General features: G+C 41.5%; 1 pseudogene; it reads left to right on the top strand.

Moving 5' to 3' along the window:
* Positions 1 to 18,913, top strand: part of LOC125111638 (ATP-dependent translocase ABCB1-like) — an 88,379-nt pseudogene extending 69,466 nt beyond the window's left edge.
* The last annotated feature ends 7,825 nt before the right edge of the window (positions 18,914 to 26,738 follow it).

A 26,738-nucleotide genomic window follows, 5' to 3' on the forward strand; every position in this document is an offset into this window, starting at 1 on the left:
TATTTCTTTGTTGATCTATATATATTTCATATTTCCTTGATGGTCTAGCTCCCCTACTAAAATGGAAATCGGGGCCATATCTGTTGGTTTTGCTTTAGAGGGACGCAGCAGGCCCAGGATTCCAGAGCATGATTGTGGGGTGATGTCAGGGCTGGCTCACATCCTCCATCCTGCCCCTGATTTGTGTTCCATCCATTTCTGTCACATTATTATTTACTACTACTTTTTTCCTTTTTGGTCACCTGTGACACATGGAAGTTTCTGGCCAGGGGTTGAATCCAAGCCACAGCAGCTGCAACAATGCTGGATCCTTAACCCACTGTACTACAGTGGGAACTGCTGCCACATTATTATTGATGAGTGAATATTTTTATAGATTAGATTCTTCCTTTCATACATAAAAGCTGTAATCATATTTTATTTGAAGGTAAGAAGAGAATTGTGAGGTTTTTTTTTTTTCTAGAAACATTTTTTACTTTCTTCAAAATGATTTAGTTCATGATGGTTTCTGAGGGAAACTCAGTGCTACTTCCTCTTCTCGAATTAGAAAGTCAGCTATAGGAGTTCCCATCGTCACTCAGCAGTAACCAACCCAGCTAGCATCCATGAGGACTTGAGTTCCATCCCTGGCCTGGCTCAGTGGGTTAAGGATCCAGTGTTGCCCTGAGCTGTGGTATAGGTCGCAGATGAGGCTCAGATCTGGCATTGCTGTGGCTGTGGTGTAGGCTGGCAACTGCAGCTCTGATTTCAACTCCTAGCCTGGGAACTTCCATATGCCATGGGTGAGGCCCTAAAAAGACAAAAAAGAAAAAGTCAACTATAATCAAAATGTTAAAAAACGCACACACAAAATGGTGTTAATAACTGCACTTCTTTCATAGGTTAAGTGTGAAGATAAAATTACTAAATATATGAAGCCTGTTTAGAACAGTAATTAAAAAAAGAAAGTTCTCTCTCCCCATAGCAGGTACTGAGTCTTTATGGAAAACTCTGGAGTAAATGAAGCTGTGAGGATGCAGAGTACTGGATTAAGCCCTTTCCTAACTGCTTAGGAAGCAATTAGCCCTTTCCTAATTGAAGGTGATTGTCCAGTGATTATATTGTTTTACTTGCCATTCAAGGTCTGTAACTCAATCTCATGCTTTTATTGTGCTGTTCACACTTTCTAAAAAGTGATGACATTTACAAACCAGTCACAAACAAAACATACCTGGCTTAGAAAATTTACATTGAAATTTAGAGTAAAGTCTGTTTTCCACCAGACAGTGTTATAGTTTGTGGGATTTTCCGACTCATATAAGAAACTTCTCTGTGTTTGATGCCTTATAATTGAAAACATTTCTGCTATGGGTCTGAACAAAGATTGTCTTTGAGGGTTTGATTGGAGATGACTTTTTGTCCTCTAACTTTTTACTTTCTGCACTTTCAGGATGTTCTAAAATGAGTATATATAATTTTTTATAACAAAAAGAATTTTATAAAATATTTTGATATAAATTGCATCTGGACAATTTCCTATATTAGTAGCTTATGGAAAACATCTTGACCTACTGGGCCAGAGTATAATACTTTGAACTTTATTATTATTATTTTTTTAGGTATGTCCCAATAAAACTTTATTTACAAAAACAGGAGACCAACAGGATTCTACCTATGGCATATAGTTTGTAAATCCCTGCTCTAGACCCTACTTTCACTAGACAATGCAGTCATAACAATCTTACTGATTTCCCTGCCTCAAGACCTGAATTATAATCCTCCTTAACAAATAAAAAAGTATTTCAGCAGTTAGATTGGCTTAATTATGAAATGACTTACATCAAAATAGTGATTCTATAAACATTGATGTGTTTAGACATATTCAATGTGTCTACTTTAGTAGGAAGTTGAGAATGAAATGAGTCATTTCAAAGATTCAGTTTAATGTAAGGATTCACTCAAATTTTGTTTGGCTTCACAGAGGGCCTTGGAGGCAATTAAAATTAAGATGAACCCATTTTTAAGCCCTCTAAAGTGAAATTATTTTTTAATTTTTAAATGATTTTTGTTTTTTCCATTATAGTTGGTTTACAATGCTCTGTCATTTTTCTACTGTACAGCAAAGTGACCCAGGCACACATATATATACATACATTCTGTTTCTCATATTATCCCCATCATATTCTAACACAAGTGACTAGATATAGTTTCCATTGATATATGGCAGGATCTCATTGCTTATCCATTCCAGATGCAATAGTTTGCATGAGTTTATTTTTAAATATGTTTTTTTTCTAAGAATATAATATTGATTGGTTTTCTAATAGCTTTCTGTGTGAGTCTTTGGACTGGCTTAATGTCATATCAAATATTTGCTAGTAGCAGTAAAGAATAAGTGAGATTTGGGTTTCATGATCTGTAAACTGTAAATCATTCTAATGTAATTGAACACGTCTTTATTTGTATCAAATATGACCAGTGTAGAAACCAGAGAAAGGAAAAACACTGTAATAAAATGTCTCTCATTGATTTATAATTTAGGCATAATTCTACAAGTTGATCTCTTAGAGTTCAAAGGGACTTCTGAGATCCTCTTGTCCACCCTCCTTATTTTATAGATGAGGCAAATGGGACAGAGAGGTGTTTCAAGGTCCTGTGCTGATGCAAGCTGAAATCTCCTTTTGTGCACTGGTGTTTTTGTCTTTTCCACAGCCCTTTACCCAGATTTCACAAGGTGGTAAAGGGCGTATTTGTCCTAATCAAATAGCCTTATTGGGAATTACATTCAATTAAAATACAACACAACTGAATGGGGTGGCCCAGCAGGTAAGGATCTGGTGTTGTCCCTGCTGTGGCTCACATTTATTCCCTAGACCAGGAACTTCCACAGGCCACCCATGTAGCCAAAAAATGTTTAAAATAAAACAGAAGAATTTAAACAATATGGGCAAACATTTATGTACAAGGATGTTTACACAGAATTACTTTTAATAAGAACTGAAAACCTTAAAGGAATGCTTAGCCGGCTGGGATATTAAGTGGCCTTTTAAATATTCCATTGCTAATGTATATTTATTGACCTTGGAAATGTGCTTGATATTTGTTAAGGTAAAAGAGAAGGCTATATGGCCAAATACAGAACTTGAGCCCAATTTTGTTAAACAGGTATCTTTAGGGAAAAAAACTACATGTACACCCTTACGTAAAACATATGTAACTTTTCATTACCTTCTCTACCTTTGCAATCTTTTCCAAATATTCTTTAGTTGTCTCAAACGACAACTGTACAAAACATACATATGTTACATTAAATACATGTATGTAATAACTATAAACTTAAAATGTGATCATAATAAAACACAGAGCACTGCCGTAGAGAGAGAGAGCACTGCAGTAGAGGTAAAATACTGAGTTCTCAGGTTAATTTTGCTCCTGTAAAGTGACGTGGCTTTAGTCAGTGCCTTCATCTGTTTAACCTTCAGCTTCTCCTTCTGTAAATTGGAGTTTGAATTAGTCCATCTTCCTTCCAGACCTAAAACTCCATTTGTGACAGATTACTTAGTATCCTTTTCCATAGCATCGAAGCTCATGGGTCATACTAAGTATTATTTAATATGTGATATTAAAAACATTTAATAATAAAATTAATTGTCTTAATCTCTTTGATGGAGTTCAGACTCATTGTGCCTGTGGTGACTGGGCCCTCTCTCACACAGATTGCCACTGAAGCAATAGAAAACTTCCGAACTGTTGTTTCTTTGACTCGGGAGGAGAAGTTTGAATCTATGTATGACCAGAGCTTGCAGATACCATACAGGTAATAACCCCTGAAGAGTGGGAGGGGAGTGTGGGGAGTTTTTCAGTCATCACATTTGTTTTCTGCAAGATTACTTTTGCTGGAAGGGAGGGGACAAGTGGAGAAACTCCTAGGAGGAAACCAATTGGGATGCACTTATAATCATCCAAGAGGGAAATCTCAGACTCTGACCTAAGGCAGGGACATCTCTGAGACAGAAGCGGTAAGAGCAGGTAACTGATGGGATGGGAAGAGGGAGGGGATACTGAGAATGACTCTGATACTGAGTTGGCCTGAGATCCTATTACATGTTCCCCTTGGGAATGAGTTCTTTATGGAACATGAAATTTGAGGTATCTGTGGGTTCTGAGGATGTGATGCTTCTTGAGTTTTCCTTCCCTTCTTCTCTTTAACCTTCTCCAGTGGACGCCTTCTGTTCTCCCTTTAATGAGCTCAAGGCGAGGGCTCTAAAAAGTGATGTCAACATAGGCAAGGTCACCCTCTCTGAATCTTGTTTCTTCCATGGTGAAGGGAGAGGGCTGAAACTTATTGATAGTTTTCCAAACTTTTTTTTTTTTTTTTTTGCTTTTTAGGCTGCATCCACGTCACATGAAGTTCCATGGCTAGGGGTCAAATCGGAGCTGCATCTGCTGGCCTACACCACAGCCACAGACACACCAGATCCAAGCCATATCTGCAACCTACACCAGAGCTTATTTCAACATGACCTCACTACCTGGAGATGTAGTTAATTCTTCATTAAAGATGAAGACCCTGGGATTTCCTGTTGTGGCTCAGCAGTAACGAACCCAACTAGTATCCATGAGAATGTGGGTTCAATCCCTGGGCCTGTTCAGTGGGTTAAGGATCTGGCATTGCCATTAGCTGTGGTGAAGGTTGAAGATGCAGCTATGATCTGGCATTGCTGCGGGTGTGGTGTAGGCTGGCAGTCAAATCTTCAAATCGACCCCTACCCTGGAACTTATACATGCCATAGGTGATGCCCTAAAAAGGAAAAAAAAAAAAAAAAAAAGAAGAAGAAAGATGATGACCCTGAGGCTTTAGAGGTAGTTTCCTAAATTCTCACAAGTAGTGACATAAGGACTTAATGTTTTGGAAACTCAACTCATTTTTGTTTGTCATACCTCCATACCCACTTGCTGACCTCTCAAAGGTGATGTTTCAAGGAATGAGGATCAATATCAAGTAAGCGTCACAATGTCTTCTTTTCAGTAACTCTTTGAGGAAGGCACACATCTTTGGAATCACTTTTTCCATCACCCAGGCAGTGATGTATTTTTCTAATGCCGCCTGTTTCCAGTTTGGTGCCTACTTGGTACAACATGGCTACATGGAGTTTCAGGATGTTCTCTTGTAAGTATGGGCTTCATGTTTCTATTTCAGCTCTAGATTCAGACCAAGGTGAGGATAAAAAAAAACCTCACTTTCTCACTTTGGAGCTTCATGAAGACTTTGGAGATTCAGATAATGGCATTTTATGTCTGCGTATCTGTGTGTTATCACTGAAGTGCTGTATTCATTTGGGGAATTGGTGTCTTCCCTTCTCCCCAGTGCTGACTCACACATTTGACCTTCCCAAATCCATGACAAGGTGGGATGGTGTTTCAATGAGGCATTTCCAGAATGTCTGGGCATTTGAGAAGAAGCCTAATCTGGAGCCAAGTACCTGGTTCCTTGTAAAGGACTCTGAACAGGGCAGCTAAAGAACAGGTGTGGAGGGCTGAGTTCTGAAAGCCCTGGAAGATTCCAGGATAAATTTAATTTCCTTGACAAAAGAAAAACAGTTAGAAGGTAAGAACCAGAGAAATTCAGATGTGATAAAGGAAAGCTGAACAGGAGATCTGCTGCATCACTGTGAATGCAGCACCTTGCTCAGGAGAAGACAGGCTTGGACTTACTTATACTTCTGAAATACCCAGATATGTGGTTCAGTTGTGAAAAGTGTGTGGAATTTTTCTGTGTCCAGACTTGGTGAAGGCTGAGCTGCTCTTTGGTGGTGTACCACAGTTAGTGGTAGTATAGTTTTATGTTTTAACCAGAGTCATCTAAGCCTAGAAATATAATGTGTTAGTATAATGTTTCCATCCTGTTTAGACATCTACTTGCATATTCATTGTAGTTTTCAAGATGACTCCAACAGAAGATTTAAAATTTCCCCTCAGCATCTTCCTGACAAATGATATTCAGATGCTATTATAATTGTTACCAAAAGATGAAAAGTGGGAGTCATTGGTACTTTGATTAGATAATTATTTGATCTATTGCTCAACTCCCAGCTTAAGTATTCTGTTGATGGATGTGGCTGACTCTTGAGCATTTAGACTCAGAAAAAAATCAATCTTCCAGGTGAATGATGTGGCAGACTCTTGAGCATTTAGACTCAGAAAAAAATCTATCTTCCAAGTGAATGATTGTCTGAAGAACAATTCATTTTATTATTATCAGTATTATTATATATTTGCATTTTCGGCCATCCCGAGGCATATGGAAGTTCCCAGGCCAGGGATCGATCCAAAAGGATGTACATTTTCCTTCAATTTAAAAAGGAACTTTTTAACAATAGCCTTCCTCAGTCATATTTCCTAAAACAGAGCATGGAAGGCAACTTAGGGCAAGTGCCCTGGCTCCAACAGTGAGAGCCAGACTTGATGTCCTGTGAGGTCCTTCCCAACTTAGAGATGCCAGGATTCCTGTGTCATAGATTAAGGATGTTGATGCCTCTTGAGAGCAGCACCATATTGGGTTCTTTAGAGAGCTCCGTTTGCTGTATAGCTCATAGGTTTTCTAAGAATCGGATGTATTTCCAGCAAAACTGCCCAAACCCATTATTGGTTGGCAAATAATGCTGCACAATCACCACCCACCAATGCCCAGTGACATTGGATAGTAAACATTTATTTGTGCCTTTAAGTCTGTGGGGCAGTCGGGCAGTTTCTGCTGATCTGGGTTGTGTGTGTGTGAGAGAGGGAGAGAGGGAGAGAAGGAGAGAAGGAGAGAGGGAGTGGGGAAAGGGGGAGGAGGGAGAGAGGGAGGGAGAGAGAGAGGGAGAGAGAGAAAGCATGCAAGGTCCCGAGTCACAGGCTTGGAAGTGGTGACAGCCACTTCCGCCACTTCTTAATTGCCATAGCAAGTCCAAAGGCCACAGATTCAAAAGGTAGTAAAAAAAATTTTCCACTTCTTAAATGGAGGAGCTACAAAGTCACATTACAAGAAGGTGAGGACACAGAGCTGAAACATGAAGCCCTTTTCCAATCAATCAGTCTATCACACAGATAAAAAATGAAAAGAGTTTTGTGTTGTCTTTATTTTTTGACTGATGTGATTGAGCCTGTGCTCTCTGGTTGTAGAAGTGTCAACTTTCTAGTATTGCAGTCATAACTCTTGGCACATTTTGACTTTGTTGTGTGCAGAGTCTTCTAAGCTATTGTCTATGGTGCCATGGCCATAGGGCACATCGATTCATTTGCTCCTGACTATGCCAAAGCCAAAGTGTCGGCAGCCCATATCATCACGATCATTGAAAAGGTCCCTCTGATCGACAGCTACAGCACCACAGGCCTACAGCTGGTCAGTTTAAGGTTTTCATTATATAATCTGCTCCTAACTGGTGAATGAAGAGTATTTTAAGAGGAAGTTTAATACCATCTATGCTTTTTTTTTTTTTTAATTTGCTGGTAATAAAATGAAACTTTCTAGGTCATGTGTTCATTTTAATAAATGCTGAAAATACATGGTAACATCTAGTACTTTTGCACAACGGAGCCACAAAAAATATGGAAACACTGCCCACTTTAATCCCAGTCAGGTTTTATTATATGTAAGTTACTCTATTTTGGGGGAACACATTTAAGTGATCACATTTGTATTGTGTTAACAAGACATGCTCTCAAGACACCAACCCTTTGATTAGCAGAGGCAACTATACATAGAATGGATAAACAGCAAGGTCCTATTGTATATCACAGGGAACTACATCCAGTCTCCTGTAATAAACCACAATGGAAAAGAATGTGAAAAAGACTATATGTGTATAACTCAATCACTCTGCTGTAGGGCAGAAATTAACACATTATAAATCAACTAAACTTTAATAAAACAAATTAAAAAGAAACACTGACCCTTTTAGATCTTAGGTATTAATTCATTTTAGTAGTTACAAATGAAGCCTGATTTTAATACAAGTTCACTACCTTCTGACACCTGGAGTAGAGAGGTTTGGCTATAAAATGAGCTTTTAGGATTGCAGCAATCCAAATTACTGCTATTCTGATTTTAGAATACCGTGGAAGGAAATCTGACATTTAATGAAGTTGTGTTCAACTACCCACTCGACCAGACATCCCAGTGCTTCAGGGGCTGAGCCTGGAGGTGAAGAAGGGTCAGACCCTGGCCTTGGTGGGCAGCAGTGGCTGTGGAAAGAGCACGGTGGTCCAGCTCCTGGAGCGGTTCTACGACCTCTTGGCTGAAAAAGTGGTGAGAACACCTTCTTTTTCAGCTCTTTTCAAGTTTTTTGTCTATAGGTCTGGATGTATTTAATTCTCATGGATAAGCCCTGGTTTTACCAACCTTTCAACAACAGTTGATATCCTAGCTTTGGTCTCTGCATTGTGTCCACTGCCCTAGCCAATTTCTCCTGCCTTTCTCTCAACACTGCTCCTCTCCCCTGCTCTGCAAGCAGCCGTTTTACTACCTAACCCTCTTCCCTTGATTGGGTCTCAGTTGTCATGAGAAGATCCAGGAAAAATCAGTCACCAGAAAGATAAAGGAGAGGTACAGAGAGAGACAAACAGGATGGGAGCCAGGGATGGGAAGGGTTTCAGCAAGAACATGGTCAGCAATGGCAAGTGCCATGGAGAGATGGGGTGAGATGAATGCTGAAAAGACATGGTAGGAGTTGGCAGTTAACGGGCTGCTTTCTGACCTCTTTAAGTTTTGTCGGTGGAGTGGTGGTAGTAGAAAACGGTTGAGAGTGGCAGAGGTGTGGTTAGCAGGGGAAATGGAGACTAAATGAGAAAATCAAAGGAGGAATTCCCTGGTGGTACAGCAGGTTAAGGATCTGCATTGTCACTGTAGTGGCTCAAGTTGGATATATTTCATAATTGTGGTCCCCAAAACAAAACAAAACAGAAAACAAACAAACAAAAAAAAAGAAGATCAAAGGAAAATAAGAATGGGGAGGCAGAGCCCAGGTAAATGTTGCAGATGGGGAATCTTACACATTTTTATGGCTGAGGATGAGAGAAAACCATTGATGAAGAGAGGACATTGAAACACTTTCTAAGGAAAAAAAAAAGCAACATCCACACATTTGGGAACAGATAAAGAATACAGAAGGATTCTGTCATGTTTCTGGAACTAAAAGTAAGTTGAGGGTCAAATTTATTCTTGCAGCATTCACTAAATCTTCAGTGAGTTCCTGTCAGGGGTGGCTTAGGTATTAGGAATGAGATAGGAGTCTTGAAGGGAGTAGTGAAATTTTAAATGACTATAATGGAAAATAGGAAGAAAATCAAATTGGGAAAGAAAAGAAAATAGAGGAAAATACTTTCATTATGTCAGCACTCAGTTACGGGTGCACTCAGAGGTGATATTCAAAATACTCAAACACTGGAATGATATAGACAGTGCCCAACCAGAATGGACACCTGCTTTGTACAGTCATATTGATGCCAACCAGCTGCATATGGGTTCTCAATGCACTGATGATTGATATGAAAATAGAATTTTTAACCTTTAGTCCGGCTCTTTTTGCTTCCCCAGGGTAATCATATTAAATGCTTACTTTATTCAAAGACAGTTATGCATTTAATCAGTCCATTCTTTAAAAGTTACACCCTAATTTTTACTACCTTGTTTTATATTTTCTGTGAATTCTGATTTTTGCTGTTGTTGTTGCCACCCACGGTGAATGGAGCTCCGCGGCCAGGGATTAGATCCTATCCACAATCTCAATCTAAGCCACAGATATGGCAACCCAGGATCCTTAACCCACTGTGCTGGGCTGGGGATCAATCCAGTGTCCCAGTGCACCCAAGGTGCCCCCAATTCCATTGCGCCACAGCAGGGACTCCGTGTATTCTGATTTTATGCTTCATTTTTGTGATTTGAATTTGACCTCTCAGTGAAGACCTTGCTGACAAATGAAGCAGTCAGAGGAGAAAATGTTAGCTCTCAGACACTGAACATGGTCCTTAACAGACATTTTTTTTTTTCTCTTCTGGCTGCTAGGCAGAAATTCCGAGTCCAGGGATTGAACCTTTGCCAAAGCAGTGACAACACCAGATCCTTAACCTACTGCACCACCAGGAAACTCTTTAACAGACATTTATTAAACAATGTTTTAAATGTTGAGCTCCAATGAGTTATAGGGGATTGTGTCTGCCCTCAAAGATTTTAACTCAAGAGAAAGGGCATATCATTCCATGAGTTAGACTGAAGAAGCTAAGCCCAGAGTGTAGGAAATAGAACTGCTCTAGGTATTTTACAGAGATACCTATTTAATAAGGGGAATTAAGTGCTTACACAATCATTGGAAAGGTTATCAGAAGTGAAGAAAAAGGAAAAAGGTAAAAGTCAGTTACTCCAGTCCTTTGATATGTGAAAGGCAGAAACGGAAGAATGAGGAAATGAATGCTGAGTACATAGGACAATAATCTCAAGACCACACTGGTCATGCTGTGAAAACATGTTCTCACCTGTTGCAGGAATACAATGCTTTGCTCCTCTGCATTTGCACCAGAGCTTTGAAATACTGGCAACTGCTGCATAGCAGCCAGGCTTCTAAGTGGAGGTGTCCTTAATAAACACTAGTAAATGTGACAAGTTTTGTTTATGAACATTTATGACCCTTAACTCAGTAGGTTACTAGTGATGAGTTCTTACTGCCACAAAAAAAAAAAATGAGTCTGGATTTGAGCATCATTTGATCATAAGAGCTAAATCAGGGACTTGACTCTGAGGTCAGGAAATCCTCATGACCATCAGTGAATCTCAAATCACATTCTGAGAATTACTAATCTGAGCAGTGGTTCTCAAACTGGTGTGCATCAGAATGACTGAGAGAGTTACTAAAGCCCACAGCCACCCTGGCTCTTTCATGAAGGTTATGGCCTGGCCTTTTTTTTTTTTTTTTTTCATAATTTTCCCAGGTGATTCTCATGCCGAACATAGTTTGAAAACCACTGAACTGGTAAGTTTGAAAGGTTTATATCAAATTGTGGAGCGTCTTGAAGCTATGGAATTGTTCAGAGTGGAGGTGTCAAGCTGTGTGGGCCTGAAGGTTGTACAATTTCCAGGATGCTACGTAAAAGAATATAAAGTTAAGAATAAAAAATTAGGTACAAAAGTGAAGATTTACTTCAAAGGGAAGGAAATCACAGCAAAATATTGAAACCTTAAGGAATCTGGTGCCTCATAAATGCTTACCCAAGAGCTTTTTGACTGCAGCCCAGCCTCCCTCCCACCCAGAACACTGTTCAGCTCCCAGCATTTACCTGCACTTGAGAGTCAATTAAGTTCATTAACTTGGCTGAGACGCACTCTGATTTGAGTTTCTCTGACCTTTCTTTTCCCCCCTTGCCAGCCCACCCTACCCACCACTGCCAGAGTCCTTTCTGTAGAGGGTGCAGTTAGAAGCCTGGTGTGTGGGTATTACTGGGTGCCTGGGCTAAGATGGTAGCTTTCCTCTTTTGAGGCAAGACAGAAAATATCTTTCAATTCTGAGATGCTCGTGTTGCCAAAAAACCCAACCTGTGGCATGTGGATCTGATCTGAACTCCCTCAGTAATTAAATGTGACCTTATGCAAGTGACTTAACTCTGCTCATGTCCTCATCTGTAAAATGGGGACTAAAACCACACCTGCCTCACAAGCATTTGATGTGAAGATTAAATAAGAGAGCACACGAGGCATACTTATCACAGGACCTAGATTATAGTCAGTGGTTTTTTTTTTTTCTTTTATGGCCATCGCATGGCATGTGGATTTCTCAGGCTAGGGATCAGATCCAAGTCACAGTTGTAACCTTCACCGCAGCTGAAGCAACACCAGATCCTTAGGCCACTGTGCTGGTCTGGGGATCAAACCTGTATCCCGGCGCTCCAGACACACTGGCGATCCCATTGAGCCACAGTAGGAACTCATCAGTGCTTGATATTTTATCTGTGGGTTATTTCAGATTAAGTAGCAGAGTAATGCATACTTGATTGTTTGCATTTCTGAAAGTAGGCAGTAGATCTAATTGTGCAGAATAGTGACAGCTTGTCATTTTGTTGTTGTTTAAATTATTCACCATTTTAATTTGGCCTTTCATTGCTATTGCCCATATGTTACTTTCCTGTACATCTTTATTGAGGCCAGTATCTTTTGAGGCGTGTTCATTGACTCCCCAGAGTTCCTTGGTCCTCTTTCAGACTCCCATCCACTCCTCAGCCACAGAAGCTCTCTGACTTCATCTGGCTCCTAAACGTTTTCCCTCAGGAAAGGATTCTTCAGTGAATAGGGGTTTTAAAGTGTTTGCAATTGCTGTGCATGATGTGGGCATGAGGAGGTCCAAGAGTCTCACCATATTCACTGTGATGGAGAAACTCATTAAAACTTGTTGAGACACAACATTTATCTGATTATATTAGGCAGTACCTATTTTTGTCGCAGGGGTATAAGCCTGGAAAAAATAATTCTGTTAAACTATGCTTTCCTTAGATTTCAATTTTCACGGCACAGTGTTCAATCTAACAAGACCTGCCATTTTGCCACATCCTTGCATAGTTTTTCCTGCCTCTCTTCATCTACTTTCCCCCTTCACGTAACACTATGAGGAAGCCTGGAGCACAGATGCTTGAAAGAGTCTCCATGGCAACTGGGCTTGTACTAATAAGGTCATGGCTGTGTTTTCCATCCATCCTTGCACCTGCCAGCTTCAAAAACAGAAGCTATCCTCACAAAACAGTTTGTACCCTACTCCTAGCCAGTTGTCTCCCAGAGGCAGCAAGACAGGCACACGGGATTCGGAGGCTGTATATAGTTCAGAATATACTCATCACCACTATTAGAAAAACTGAGTCATTGATTTCTTCCTTAGGGGGGATAAGCAGTTTTCTCACTTGTGCCAGGGATCTCTTGCAGAACAGATCTCTGGGGCAAACTTATCTGCATCATAGATGAGGATTTTTATCTGCAAGGCTGTAAGAGGCACTCCCCAGGCTTTTGCAGGATAATCTGGGGTGTCAGGTCACTAGAGTAAGGGCAGCCTCTCCCTCCTACTCCTTTGCCTCAGGATTATACATTTCCCCATCCTTTCATCCACCTAGACATCTGTCTATATGCTGTAGTTCCAAGTACATCTCTCTCTCTCTCTCTCACACACACACACACACACACACACACACACACACACAGTTCCAAACTGCTGACTTGTCCTTTACATGCTCTGTGCCCAGCACTGTGCTAGCGGGGTCCATACATGATTCCTTTAATCCTCCATTCTGTGGGTTTAGGAATTATCATCATTCCCATTTTACCCACAGGGAAACTAAGAGGAATTAATTCACCTTCCTAGGGTGAACACCCCTTTAATGATATAGCTGGCACCCTTCCACACTCACTTCTGTTTCATTAAATGGGTGCATTCCATTCCTCAAAAACCTGATCCTAACAAACAGGTCAGATCAGAAGCATGACCTGCAAACCTAGTATGTGGTCATAGCAGTTAGTTATTTCCAGTGTGGTCATGGCCACTTTTCCTGTGCAAGAGTAATACATAAGGATCAAGATGCGGGGCTACACCCAGGAAATAGAATGCATTTTTATTAGCTTCCTGTGGCTGCAGTAACTTCAGTGGAGTAAAAGAACATAATAAGTTCTGGAGGTCAGATAGCTAGAGTAGATCTCTGTTAGCGAAAGTCAAGGTGTCAGCAGGGCTGAGATCTTTCCGGAGGCTCGAGGGGAGGATTTGCTCTCACATCTCATAGCGTGTGGCCCCTCCCTCCATCTTCAACACCAGCAATGTTCGTAAGTCTTTTTCATATTGTACCACTGCCATATACACATTTCTGCCCCCCTCTTCTGGAGTTAAGGACCCTTATGGTTATGTTGAGTCTACTTGGATCCTTATTTTGAAGTCAGCAGCTGAGTAACTGTAGACCTTAATTCCCTCTTGCTACATGAACAACATTCACAGGTTTCATGGGTTAGAACATGGATATCTGAGGTGAGGGGGATCATTATTACGCCTACCAAAGGCCTATGTCAGCAACCAGGGTTAAAACAGACGAAACACGGGAATTCAATGGTGGCCTCGAGGTTTAGGATCTGACATTGTTATTGGTGTGGCTCGTTTTCACAGCACTGGTGCAAGTTCAATCCCTGGCCCAGGAACTTTTGTATGCTGCAGGCACAGCCAAAAGCAAATAAAAACAGAAGAAACATGACAGTTCCCCAAGGCCTATGATTATGACCTTATTCAAGGAAACTTGACAATCCAAACTAAAAAACAACAAAGAAATGTCTCAAAATTACTTGGCAATTTTTTTTTCTTTTTTTACTGCCACACCTGCAACATATGAAAGTTCTCAGGCCAGGGGTCAAATTGGAGCTATAGCTTCTGGCCTATGCCACAGCCATGGCAACACTTGATTCGAGCTCTATGACCTACCCTGCAGCATGTGGCAACTCTGGATCCTTAACCCACTGAGCGAGGCCAGGCATCAATCCCACATCCTCACAGAGACAACCTTGGGTCCTTAACCCACTGAGCCACAAAGGGAGCTCCTCACTTGGCAATTTTAATGTATGGAATAGTAATATTAATTTTGCTGAACTCTGAATGTGCTGGTCCTGAAGTGGCTCTGCGAATGCTTGATTTCAGCTAATTGATGGCAAGGAGATTAAAGAACTGAACGTCCAGTGGCTCCTAGCACACATGGGCATCGTGTCCCAGGAGCCCATCCTGTTTGACTGCAGCATTGCTGAGAACATCGCCTATGGGGACAACAGCCGGGTCGTGTCCCAGGAGGAGATCGTGCAGGCGGCCAAGGAGGCCAACATCCACCCCTTCATCGAGACACTGCCTGATGTAAGTCTCTCTGCAAATGAGGTGCTTAGGAGCCTGTGGCAGCCTCGCCACTGGGCTGACTCTCATGGGTTGGTTACCAATGGTGAAGAGAAATGGGCAACCAGAACCCACACCCAGCTGTACACGGGCATCTGGCCACACTTCCTGTCCCCACTCGATGTCACGATGTACCTGCTCACCGACTGACTCTCCCTGGGAGCAGCCTGACCCATGTCAGTCCATACGTGTGGGAGGCCTTTCCCTCCCAGGCTGAGTGTGGGGCCCACAGAAGCAGGGGTGGCCCTCCCTCCCCATCGCTCTGCCAACCTTCCTTCCTTCCCTCTGCCTCCTTCTGTGGATCAGGCCAGGGAACAGGACCCATGCCAGAAGGAAGGCTCTCTGAGTACGGCTGAGCCATTGGAGTGACCGTGGTGTTGTGTCATCTCTCGCCCTCTTGCGCATTTCGTGGGCCCCAAGCTCCGCTTTTGGGGTGGATCAGTGAAACCTTCCCTGGGCTTTGGTCCCACAGATGCCCTCTGAATTCTTCCTTGGAAATTAGATAAATGGGAACTTTCCCACTCTCATGAGTCCTACAGGTCCAATTTTTTTTTCCCCATGCCTATGGCATGTGGAAGTTCCTGGGCCAGGGATCAAACCTGCAGCACAGCAGAGACCACGCCAGATCCTTAACCTGCTGGGCCCCCAGGAAACTCCTCATAGATCCTGTGTTTCTGGAGTACATGTAGCCCTCACTTATCCACCCTGCCCCCAGTATCACTAGTTATGTTCTCTACTCTAAGGAAGAGCCCTCTAAAAAATAAAATGCAGTAGCCTCAAACCAGCAGAGAAGTGAAGGATGGCAGTGCCTTATGGCCTCATCCTTTCCAATATGTGCTTTTCTAGAGGCTCTTATTTGGATAACTGATGTCACCCCATCATAGGCCCCAGGAAGAGGATTTGTCCCTCCTTTAACCTTCTAGCCTGATTGTGGATAACTGGCCCTTCGCAAGGCTAGAACATTTAAAGTGTATAACTTTAATCCCCTTTACTAAGGACGAAGTCAGTGTTCCCAAAGTCTGGGTGCTGATCAGCACATCGGCATCACCTGGGAACCTGTGAGAATGCAGATTTCCAGGCCCTATCCCACACCTGCTGATCAGAAACTTGAAGGTAGGAGTCTAGCAATCAGTGTTTTATTTATTTACTATTTGGCTGTGTCCATGGCATGCACAATTTCCTGGGCCAGGGACTGAACCTGTGCCACAGCAATGATCCAAGCCATAGCAGTGACAATGTTGGATCCATTAACCCATTTAGCTACCAGGGAACTCCTAGCAATCTGTGTTTTAGCATCCTGGTTGATATTGATGCAAGTGAAGTCTGAGAACCACTGGACTAGGGGTTAACACAGATAAATAGAGAGTAAGTGTTATCTAGCTTAGATATATACCTTGTGTTAGTCTACCACAGGACCCCAACTCTCTGGGCTCTGTCACACAGCACCACTGTAGACACCGTGATTCATTTCCTCAGTGTCTAGGCATGGAAAGGGAAGGCAAAATCCTTGAAGTCCTATTTTCTGTCTCAGGGCCCATTTCTTCCCTGGAGTGGTTTGTACTAGGATTTACATCCCGCTGCAGGGGCTGGTCTAGTTGCCTCCTCTCAGGATTACAGCCCTGCCTTTACCTGCCTCACAAGGATCCATATGGTAGCAGTGCAGCCTGGCAGCCTCTGCACGTGCATAGGACATGCTTTGGTGCTCCCTGGCAGCTGCAGTGCTGGGGCAGGCCTATCCTAGGCATCTGCTGGCACCTCCCCTGGGCTCCCTCCCTCCCATCTGCAGGTGGAGACCTCTGTGCTGAGTGCTATAGAACTAGGGTTGCCACAAGCACCGGGTAAACTGGAGTTCCTTCTGTGGCTCAGTGGCTTATCTTTGCAGAGGTCTGGGATCAATCTGCAGCCCTGTGCACTGGTAAAGTATCAAGCATTGCCACAGGTGCAGTATAAGTCCCAGCTTTGGCTCATATTTGTTCCCTGGCCTGGGAACTCCATATGCCGTGGGTGTCCTCCCCCCCCCCCAAAAAAGAAAGAAATGGCAAGCAAAAGTAGGCTACCTACATAGATCATGAATTCTAAACTGAAACTCTGGGAAATCCTATTGTGGTTCGGTGGGTTAAAAACCAGACATATTATGGATGAGGATGTAGGTTCCATCCCTGGCCTCACTCATTGGGTTAAATATCTCGTGTTGCCATGAGCTGTGGCATAGGTCGCAGACTCCGCTTGGATCTGGTGAATGCAGAGCTGCGGCTCTGATTTGACCACTAGCCCAGGAACTTGCATACGCTGTGGGTGTGGCCCTAAAAGCACACACACACATTAAAAAAAATGCCTCATTTACACTAAAACATAACTTTTTTTTTTTTTTTAGAATTTTATTTTATTTTTTTGTCTTTTTGCTATTTCTTTGGGCCACTCCCGCGGCATATGGAGGTTCCCAGGCTAGGGGTCAAATCGGAGCTGTAGCCACCGGCCTACGCCAGAGCCACAGCAACGCAGGATCCGAGCCGCATCTGCAACCTATACCACAGCTCACGGCAACGCCGGATCGTTAACCCACTGAGCAAGGGCAGGGACCGAACCCGCAACCTCATGGTTCCTAGTCAGATTCGTTAACCACTGTGCCACGATGGGAACTTCTAAAACATAACTTTTAATGCCCAAATGTCTATTTTCAAGAAAAGAGGTCAATTCTGCAATTTAGAGCTATGCTTTATTGTTTAATTCTCTATGGACCCATTCTTAGCTTCTGAACATAAACTTTGTGTTCATGGAATTGGTTAGAACTTCACCAGTTCTACTTTTCATAATAACTAAACCCTCTTTACAGAAATATAACACCAGAGTGGGAGACAAAGGAACGCAGCTCTCTGGGGGCCAGAAACAGCGCATTGCAATAGCTCGTGCCCTTGTCAGACAGCCTCTTATTTTGCTTCTGGATGAAGCTACATCGGCTCTGGATACACAAAGTGAAAAGGTAAGCATTTAAACTGGATGCATTCACAGTTGAATCAGTTGTCCTTAAAAATGTATGCTTCTGTCGTCCACAGTAGAGAAGAGAACTCAGCCAGATATGTTGACTGTTGCTTTGGGGGGGGGGGGGGCGGGGAGCGCTACACTTTCTGTGGCCATCCTTCAAGAGAATGGTGATGAGGCAAGGCAGATTAGTCTAACGGCACTTGGGCTCCAAAAGACAGCCCTGGATCACTTTGTGGTGACCTAAGAAGCTGCATTCAGGAGGCACAGTCTCATTTCCAGTGGTAGCATCTCCTGAGTCACTATATAAAGAAGTAGAAGCCAGTGCAGTGTTATAAGTTGATTCTACCCTAAGGTAAATATTAGCAATTGCTTTCAGTTTGAGGAAAAAGTTAGTAGTCTGGTATCTGAAAGACACTCATTCTGAATTTTTTTTAATCTTCAAAATGTCAAAATTCAGGGAAACTGTGTTTGGCCTATATTCAGGCCTCTTGGATTTACTGTAGGGATCGACCTGAAGGAGGCTGCATGGCCAGCATACTGCTAGAAGCTTTTAAATGACTGGATGGGCTGTATTTACTGTCATAACTTTGAGAAGAAATAACTCCTGCTGGAGAACTAATCCAAATGAGAATTCGGTATTCTGAAATGACAGAACCCTTGCTTTGTAGAGTCTATCCATATCCACTGACACTACTGTTCAAGAAGCACTTACTGTTGCAGAAATGAATTGTGAGGATTGTGATGGAGGAGGATTTAAAGGGAGAGTATTATTATGATCGGAGTCAATTTATGTGATAACTGAACAGGTTGTCCAAGAAGCCCTGGACAAAGCCAGAGAAGGCCGCACCTGCATCGTGATCGCTCACCGCCTGTCCACCATCCAGAATGCAGACTTGATCGTGGTGATTCAGAAAGGCAAAGTTCAGGAGCATGGCACACACCAGCAACTGCTGGCACAGAAAGGCATCTATTTCTCCATGGTCAGCGTCCAGGCTGGAGCAAAGCGCTCATCAACTGTGACCATATGAGTTGTTAAAATTGTCTAACATTTGTGTTAAAATATGGTATTTAGGAGTTCCCTTTGTGGCTCAGCAGTAACGAACCAGACTATTATCCATGAAGACGGGTTTAATCCTTGACCTCATTCAGTGGGTTAAGGATCCAGTCAGTGTTGTGGTGAGCTGCCATGTAGGTTGCAGACTCATCTTGAATCTGGTGTTGCTGTGCCTATGGCACAGGCCTGCAGCTGCAGTTCTGATTGGATCCCTAGCCTGGAACTTCCATATGCCACAGGTCTGGCCCTGAAAAAAAAATACAAATTTTTTCAAATATGGCATTTAATCAAAATTTTAAAAGTGAACACACTGGAAAAACTAGGTACAGTTACTTGTTTAACATTTTCTGCTACCACTGAAGATCATTCCACCAAATTTAGAATCTTTATAGAATTTGAAGGAACAAAAAGAAGTATCACTAAATGGAATAAGATAACAGCTTTAATTGCATTATAAAATTTACAGAATTAAAAGTGATTTTTTAAAGGCGTAAATTTTTATTTATATTTTCTTTTTTCAGACTGTAACTGATTACCTTGCTAAAAGATTATAGAAGTAGCAAAAAGTACTGAATGTTTGCATAAAGTGCCCGTAATAAAACTAAACTTTTATATGACTTGAGTCATCTTGTCTAAAATAAAATGCATGTAAATATATCTTCTCCCACTTGGATTACTGAAGATCATTTCTGCACCAGAAGACTTCTTTAGATGTTTCCATTGTGGCTCAGCAGCAATGAACCCAACTAGTATCCATGAGGACATGTGTTTGGTCCCTGGCTTCACTTGGTGGCTTAAGGATCTGGCACTGCCAAGAGCTGCGGGCAGTATAGGTCACTGTGCTGTCGCTGTGTATGTATAGGTTGGCAGCCACAGCTCCAATCTGACCCCTATCCTGGGAACTTCCATATGCCTTGTGCATGGCCCTAAAACAAACAAACAAACAAAAAACCCAGACTTCTTTAAAAACTCCTGTTATTTTGTCTTTTTAGAGCCACAACTGCAGCAAATGGAAGTTCCCAGAGTAGAGATCAAATTGGAGCTGCACCTGCTGGCCCACACGCACACACCATAGCAATGCCAGATCCCAGCTGCATCTGCGACCTACACCACAATTCACTGCAAAGCCAGATCCTCAATCCACTGAGTAAGGTCATGGATTAAACCTGCATCCTCATGGATACCAGTCAGGTTCGTTATTGCTGAGCCATGATGGGAACTCCAAACATATTAATTTTTGTGGGAATGCTTAAACAGTATAATAATCCCTATTATACATGTCTTTTCATATTGGGTCCTACAAAACCATCTGGTTTCATTCTTCTTGGACTAGATCCTGCTGATTCTTCCATTTCACATTTTGCCAGTTATCAAACCAACTACACAGACCAATACAAGATTTTAGGGGCAGAGGTAAGACAGGATGGACATTTATGAAGCATATACCCTGATGTATATTGACTATTTTGCATTGCTCTTATAAGAGGCCCTTACAGGATTTTAATATTTTTTTGCACTTTTAAAAATATAATTATTTTTCTGTTGTGATAATGAATCACTTTCCCCAGAACATGGTGTCTTACAAAGTTGATCCCTCTGGTGGCGGATGTTTAAAATGTGCCATAAGTTTAAATACATCATCAGGAAAACAGGATGAAAAAGGAAAATGGCATCAAAAAATAATACTGTGACTACAAAAAGACAAGCCAAAAAGCACTATAAACATTATTGAAAGTCACAGACTGGGAGAAGTATTTGTTGTGTTTATTATAAACAATTGGTATCCTTAATATATAAAGAAATTTAAAAGGAAAAAAATATCATGACCTCCAAGGAAAAATAGACAAAGGACATGGTCCAGTTGAAATGGAGTTTTAACTAAAGAACAACCCCCCCCCCCCGCCCCCGGCTAAGAAGGCAGCTACAAGCCTTTCCAGCTGTGCTCATCACTATGCCACCCTTCTTGTAATAATTTAACAACTGTGCACTCTCCGTCCAAGCCAGCAGCCCTGCTAATCAGGTACCCAGCATTGCTTATAAGTTCTGCTTCTGTAACCTTGCTTGCTCAGTTTCTTAGGGAGGAACACTGTCTGCTTGGGGATGGGGGAGGTCCGGGATGCTTACATGGGAAAATCAAGACCTTGTAGTGTATAAAAGTTACTGAGAACAAAGACCTGGTGCTCAGACTCTGGACGTGACTCCTCTGAGCCCGCACTGGTGCTGAATAAACCTTGCTTTTCCATATCTCCGAGTGCTGTTTGTCTCCTTCCATTGCCACAGTTTTTGTGGTTTCCGCAACACAGTAATGCCCAAAGAAGAAACACATAATAAGGAAAACACGCACTCTCAAAAAAATGCAGATTAAAAGCAACAAACATTTGAGGAGTAACATCAGCAGAATGAGACATCCCTTGTTTTGCCTCAAGAACTGTGGTTTGGAATGCAACCATAGACAAAGGAACCTTTTAGGGAGCTGGAGGGCCCAGTACCACATGCCAAGGGACCTGAGAAGAGTTTTGCTTCTCTGTGGGTCAGCCTTGGTCCAGGAGTCCCTGGAAAATACTATCTCCGAAAATCACCTACCCATCAGAGAGCCTTTGTACAAGTCCAGGTTTCCAGAAGAAAATTTCTAGGATAACTTTACAGCAAAAAACTACAAGTTTGGATGCATTGGGAGGGTGTGAGGAAAAGTTTGACCTGAAGATACACCATCCTTATGCCAAGGTGACATAGCTTAGGGCCAAGAGAGATTTCATCCTGTGATTGCTTCCTGGTGAAGTGAGAGCTTGTGACTGACACCTGGCTTCCCTATCTGTGTGGGAGGCTGCCAAAGAAGCTCATTTCTCTCTCCCCATCCACAGTATTGAATATGAGCTACATGACTGGGAGGCAGGAAGAGATGGAGAATGGCAGATAGCTCTTGGTGAGAGCATTAAAGGGACACAGATCCTTCTAACTACATTCAAGAAGCTTGCCCTCAAGCTTCTGGGAATGCCTCACCTGCAGATCCCTCCAGCTGGCCCATGGGCATTCCCAATGCTCAGTATGCCTCATTCCCACACATCCCCTGCCCCTGAGGCCAGCTCTGTGTGTACTCCCAGTAGCAGTGGCAAGAGCAAGATCTGGAAGATGGCTAGTGAGCACAAACAGAAGGCTGGTCTGAATCTGTGCGTCAGGGAGAGACCATGAACTTGAGCTTTAGCACCACCTTTGACAAAACAAAAGGAAGGCAGCCAATACATGGCCTGGTTCATTGCAGGATCAAGAGAAGGCATATAAGCTTAAGAATTCCACCACAAGAGGGAGCAGGAGGTGTGGATCACCTGTATCCAGAGAAGGTCTGAGAAAGCCTTGGAATCACTAGCAGAGCCAGTGATTCCCAAGACATGAAGATCCGTGATGTACCTAAAAAAGAGATCAAAAATAGTTTTTAAAAAACTCAATGAGTTACAAGCCAACACAGAAAAACAATTCAACAAAATCAGATAAACAATACAAAACAAAATGAGAAATGTAGCAGGGATAGAAAATATTAAAAGGAACCAAATTCTGAAGCTAAAGAATACAGTCAATGAAATGAAAAGAATAATCAAGAGACTCAGAAGCAGAATAAGTCACAAGATGAAAAGCAAGAACTTTGAAATTACCCAGTCAAGGTAATTGAACGAAGAAGAGAGAATGGAAAAGAGTGAAGAAAGCCCATGTGATTTATGGACTACTGTCCAAAGAATGAATTTGTGTATTATTGGCATTCTGGAAGGAGAAGAAAGGACAGAAAGCTTATTTAAAGAAACAGTGGCTGAGAATTTGCAAAACGTGGGGAAAGATTAGATCTTTAAGTTCATGAAGCTTGTAGGTCACCCAATAAAATCAACTTAAGAGAGAGCATCTCCAATGCACATTATAATAAAACTGTCAAATTTTAAAACAAAGAATCTTAAAAGCATCAAGAGAGAAAAAGAACTTTTAACTTTAAAGAGAACCCCCATAATGCTATCACTGGATTTCTCAGCAGAAACCTTGCAGGCCAGAAGTGTGGAAAGAAAAAAAACCCTCCCAATCAAGACTATTCTGTCCAAGGGAGTTCCCTTCGTGGCACAGTGGAAATGAATCTGACTAGAATCCATGAGGAGGCAGGTTCGATCCCTGGCCTTGCTCAGTAGGTTGGGGATCTGGCACTGCCATGTGCTGTGGTGTAGGTTGCAGACGTGGCTTAGATCCCAGATTGCTGTGGCTGCGATGTAGGCCAAGGGCTACAGCTCCAAATCGACCCCTAACCTGGGAACTTCCATATGCCATGGGTGTGGCCCTAAAAAGAAAACAAACAAACAAAAGAATACTCTGTCCAGCAAAGGTGTCCATAAGAAATGAAGGAAGGAGAAAGACTTTCCCGGACAAACAAAAGCTGATGGAATTCATCACCACTAGACCTACCTTATAAGAAATGCTGAAAGGAGTTCTTCAAGCAAAAATGAAATGATGCTAATTAGTAACATGACAATATATGAAAAATGTATAGTAAAGGTAAGTGTACAGTCAAAATGAGAATACTCTGATGCCATAGTATGGTACTGTATTAAATGTTACAGGACAGGGAGTTCCCATTGCGGCTCAGAGGTAATGAACCTGACTAGTATCAATGAGGATACCGAGCAAGGATTTTATAGCTGGCCTTGCTCAGTGGGTTAAGGATCCGGTGTTGTCATTACTTGCAGTGTAGTTTGCAGACTCGGCTTGGATCTGATGTTGTTGTGGCTATGGCTACAGCTCCAATATAGTCCCTAGCCTGGGAACTTCCATATGCCCAGGGTGCAGACCTAAAGAGAAAAAAATAAACAAATAAATAAAAATAAATTAAATGCTATAGGGCACTATAAAGATTAAAGGACAGGAGAATTAATAACTATAGCTACAATGTATTAATACACAGATAATACAAAAGAAATTATGATATCAAAAACATAAAAGGGGGAGTAAAAGGTTAGAGGTTTTTGTATTCAAGTTGTTATGAATATAAAATAAACCATTATATCTGTAAGATGATTTATGTAAGCCTCAGAATAACCACAAAGCAAAAACCTACAGTAGATTCACAAAAGATAAGGAGAGAGGAATCAAAGGATGTCATTATGGAAAATAATCAATTTATAAAGGAAGGCAGTGAGAGAGAAAGTAAGGAATAAGTGAACTACAAAATAGCCAGAAAGCAATGAATAAGACAGCAGTAGTCAGTCTTTATCTATTAATAATTACTATAAGGATAAAAATTGATTAAAATCTCCAATTGAGAGACGTAGAGTGGCTGGATGGTGAACAAAACAAGACCCAACTATATGCTGCTTACAAGAGACTCACTTTAAGGACACACACAGGCCCAATGGGAAGGGAGAGAAAAAGATATTCCATGCAAGTAGAAACCAAAAGAGATCAGAGCTAGCTATACTTATATCAGACAAAATCAACTTAAAGCCAAAAACGATAACAAGAGACAAAGAAGGTCATTATACAATGATGTGGGGGGTCAATTCAACAAGAAGATACCACGCTGGGAACATATATGCACCCAACATTGAAGCAACTAAATATATTAAGTAAATACTAAGAGATTTGAAGTGAGAACTAAACAATAATACTATAATTATAGGGGACTTTCAACAATAAATAAATCAGCCAGACACAAAGTTAACAAAGAAAGGTAAAATTTTAACTATACTTTAGGCCAAATGGATTAACAGAAGTGGAGAGAAGAGTCCATTCAATAGCAGCAGAATATAGTGTTCCTAAGTAGACATGTAAAATTCTCCAGGGCAGATCATATGATAGGTCACAAAACAAGTATTAGTAAATTTAAGAAGATTGAAATGATACCATGTATCTTTTCCAAGAACAATGATAGAAACCTGTAACCAATAACAGAAAGAAAGCTGGAAAATTCTCAATAATATGGAAATTAACACACTCCTGAACAACCAATGGGTTAAGAAATCAAAGGGGAAACTTAAGTATCTTGAAACAAATGAGGACGGAAACACAACATATCAAAATCCATGAGATGTGGCAAAAGATGTTCTAGGAGGGAAGTTTATGGAGATAAATGCCTACACTGAGAAACAAGAAAGACTTCAAACAAGTTAACTTTATATCTCAAGAAACTAGAGAAAGGAAAACTAAGACCAAAGTTAGCATCAGAAAGAAAATAATGAAGATCAGAACAGAAACGAAAAAAACAGAGACCAGAAAGAACTTTGTTTTTTGGGGTTTCTTTTTGAAAAGGTAAGCAAAATTGCCAAAACTTTAGCTAGAAAGAAAAACAGAGAAGACTCAAACTCAGAAATTAAAGAAGAGGAGTTCTCAGTGTGGCTCAGTGGTTAACGAACCTGACTAGTATCCATGAGAATGCGAGTTCGATCCCTGGCCTCGCTCAGTGGGTTAAATACTTGGCACTGCTATGACCGGTACTGTAGGTCACAAATGTGGCTTGGATCCTGCGCTGCTGTGGCCAACAGCTACAGCTCTGATTTGACCCCTAGCCTGGCAATGTCCATGTGCCTCAGGAGCGGCTTTAAAAGCCAAAAAAAAAAAAAAAAAAATCAAAGAGGAGAAATTACAACTGATGCCACAGAAATAGAAAGGTTTATAAGAGACTATAAACAGTTATACACCAACAAATTGGATAACCTGCAATAAATTGACAAATTCCTAGAAACATACCATAGCAAGACTGAATCATGAACAAATAAAAAGTCTGAATAAACCAGTAATGAGTAAGATTACATCAGTAATCCAGAACCTCACGACAAAGAGAAACCCAGGACCAGATGGTTTCACTGGTGAATTCTACCAAATATTTAAAGAAGTGACACCTGGAGTTCCCATCGTGGCGCAGTGGTTAACGAATCCGACTAGGAACCATGAGGTTGCGGTTTCGATCCCTGCCCTTGCTCAGTAGGTTAACGATCTGGTGTTGCCGTGAGCTGTGGTGTAGGTTGCAGACGCGGCTCGGATCCCACGTTGCTGTGGCTCTGGCTTAGGCCGGTGGCTGCAGCTCCGATTCGACCCCTAGCCTGGGAATCTCCATATGCCGAGGGAGCGGCCCAAGAAATAGCAAAAAGACCAAAAAAAAAAAAAAAAAGTGACACCAATCCTCATACTCTTCCAAAAAAACTGAAGGGGACAGAACACTTTCATTTAATGAGGCCAGCATTGTCCTGAAGCTGTATAAGAACATTATAAGAAAACTACAGACCCATATCTTTGATGAATATTGATGAAAAAATTCTCAAAAAAATACTACCAGAGTGAATTAAACAGCACATTACAAGGATCATACAGCATGATCAAGGGGGGTTTTATCCCTGGGATACCAGGATAGTTCAACATATGCAAACCAATCCATTTATTAATAAATTTTATTAAATAAAATTAATAAAATGAAAAATTAGATCACCTAAATAGATGCAGAAAAGAACTTGACAGTGTACAACATCCTTTCAAGATGAAAACCCTCAACAAATTAGTTATAGAGGGAACATATCCTAACACAATAACAGCCACATATTGTAAGCCTACAGCTAACATCATACTCATTGTCGAAACGTTGAAAGCTTTTCCTCTAAGATCAGGAACAAGATAAGAGTCCCTACTCCAGACTCGTAGTCAACATAATACTGGGCATTCTCACCAGAGCAATTAGACAAAAAGAATGAAGTAAAAAAGCATCCAAATCAGAAGGAAAGAAAAACTACCTTTGCAGATGACACAATCATATATAAAAATCCTAGAGATTCTACCAAAAAATA

This window comes from Phacochoerus africanus, chromosome 11 (genome assembly GCF_016906955.1).
Source record: "Phacochoerus africanus isolate WHEZ1 chromosome 11, ROS_Pafr_v1, whole genome shotgun sequence".
NCBI lineage: Eukaryota > Metazoa > Chordata > Mammalia > Artiodactyla > Suidae > Phacochoerus > Phacochoerus africanus.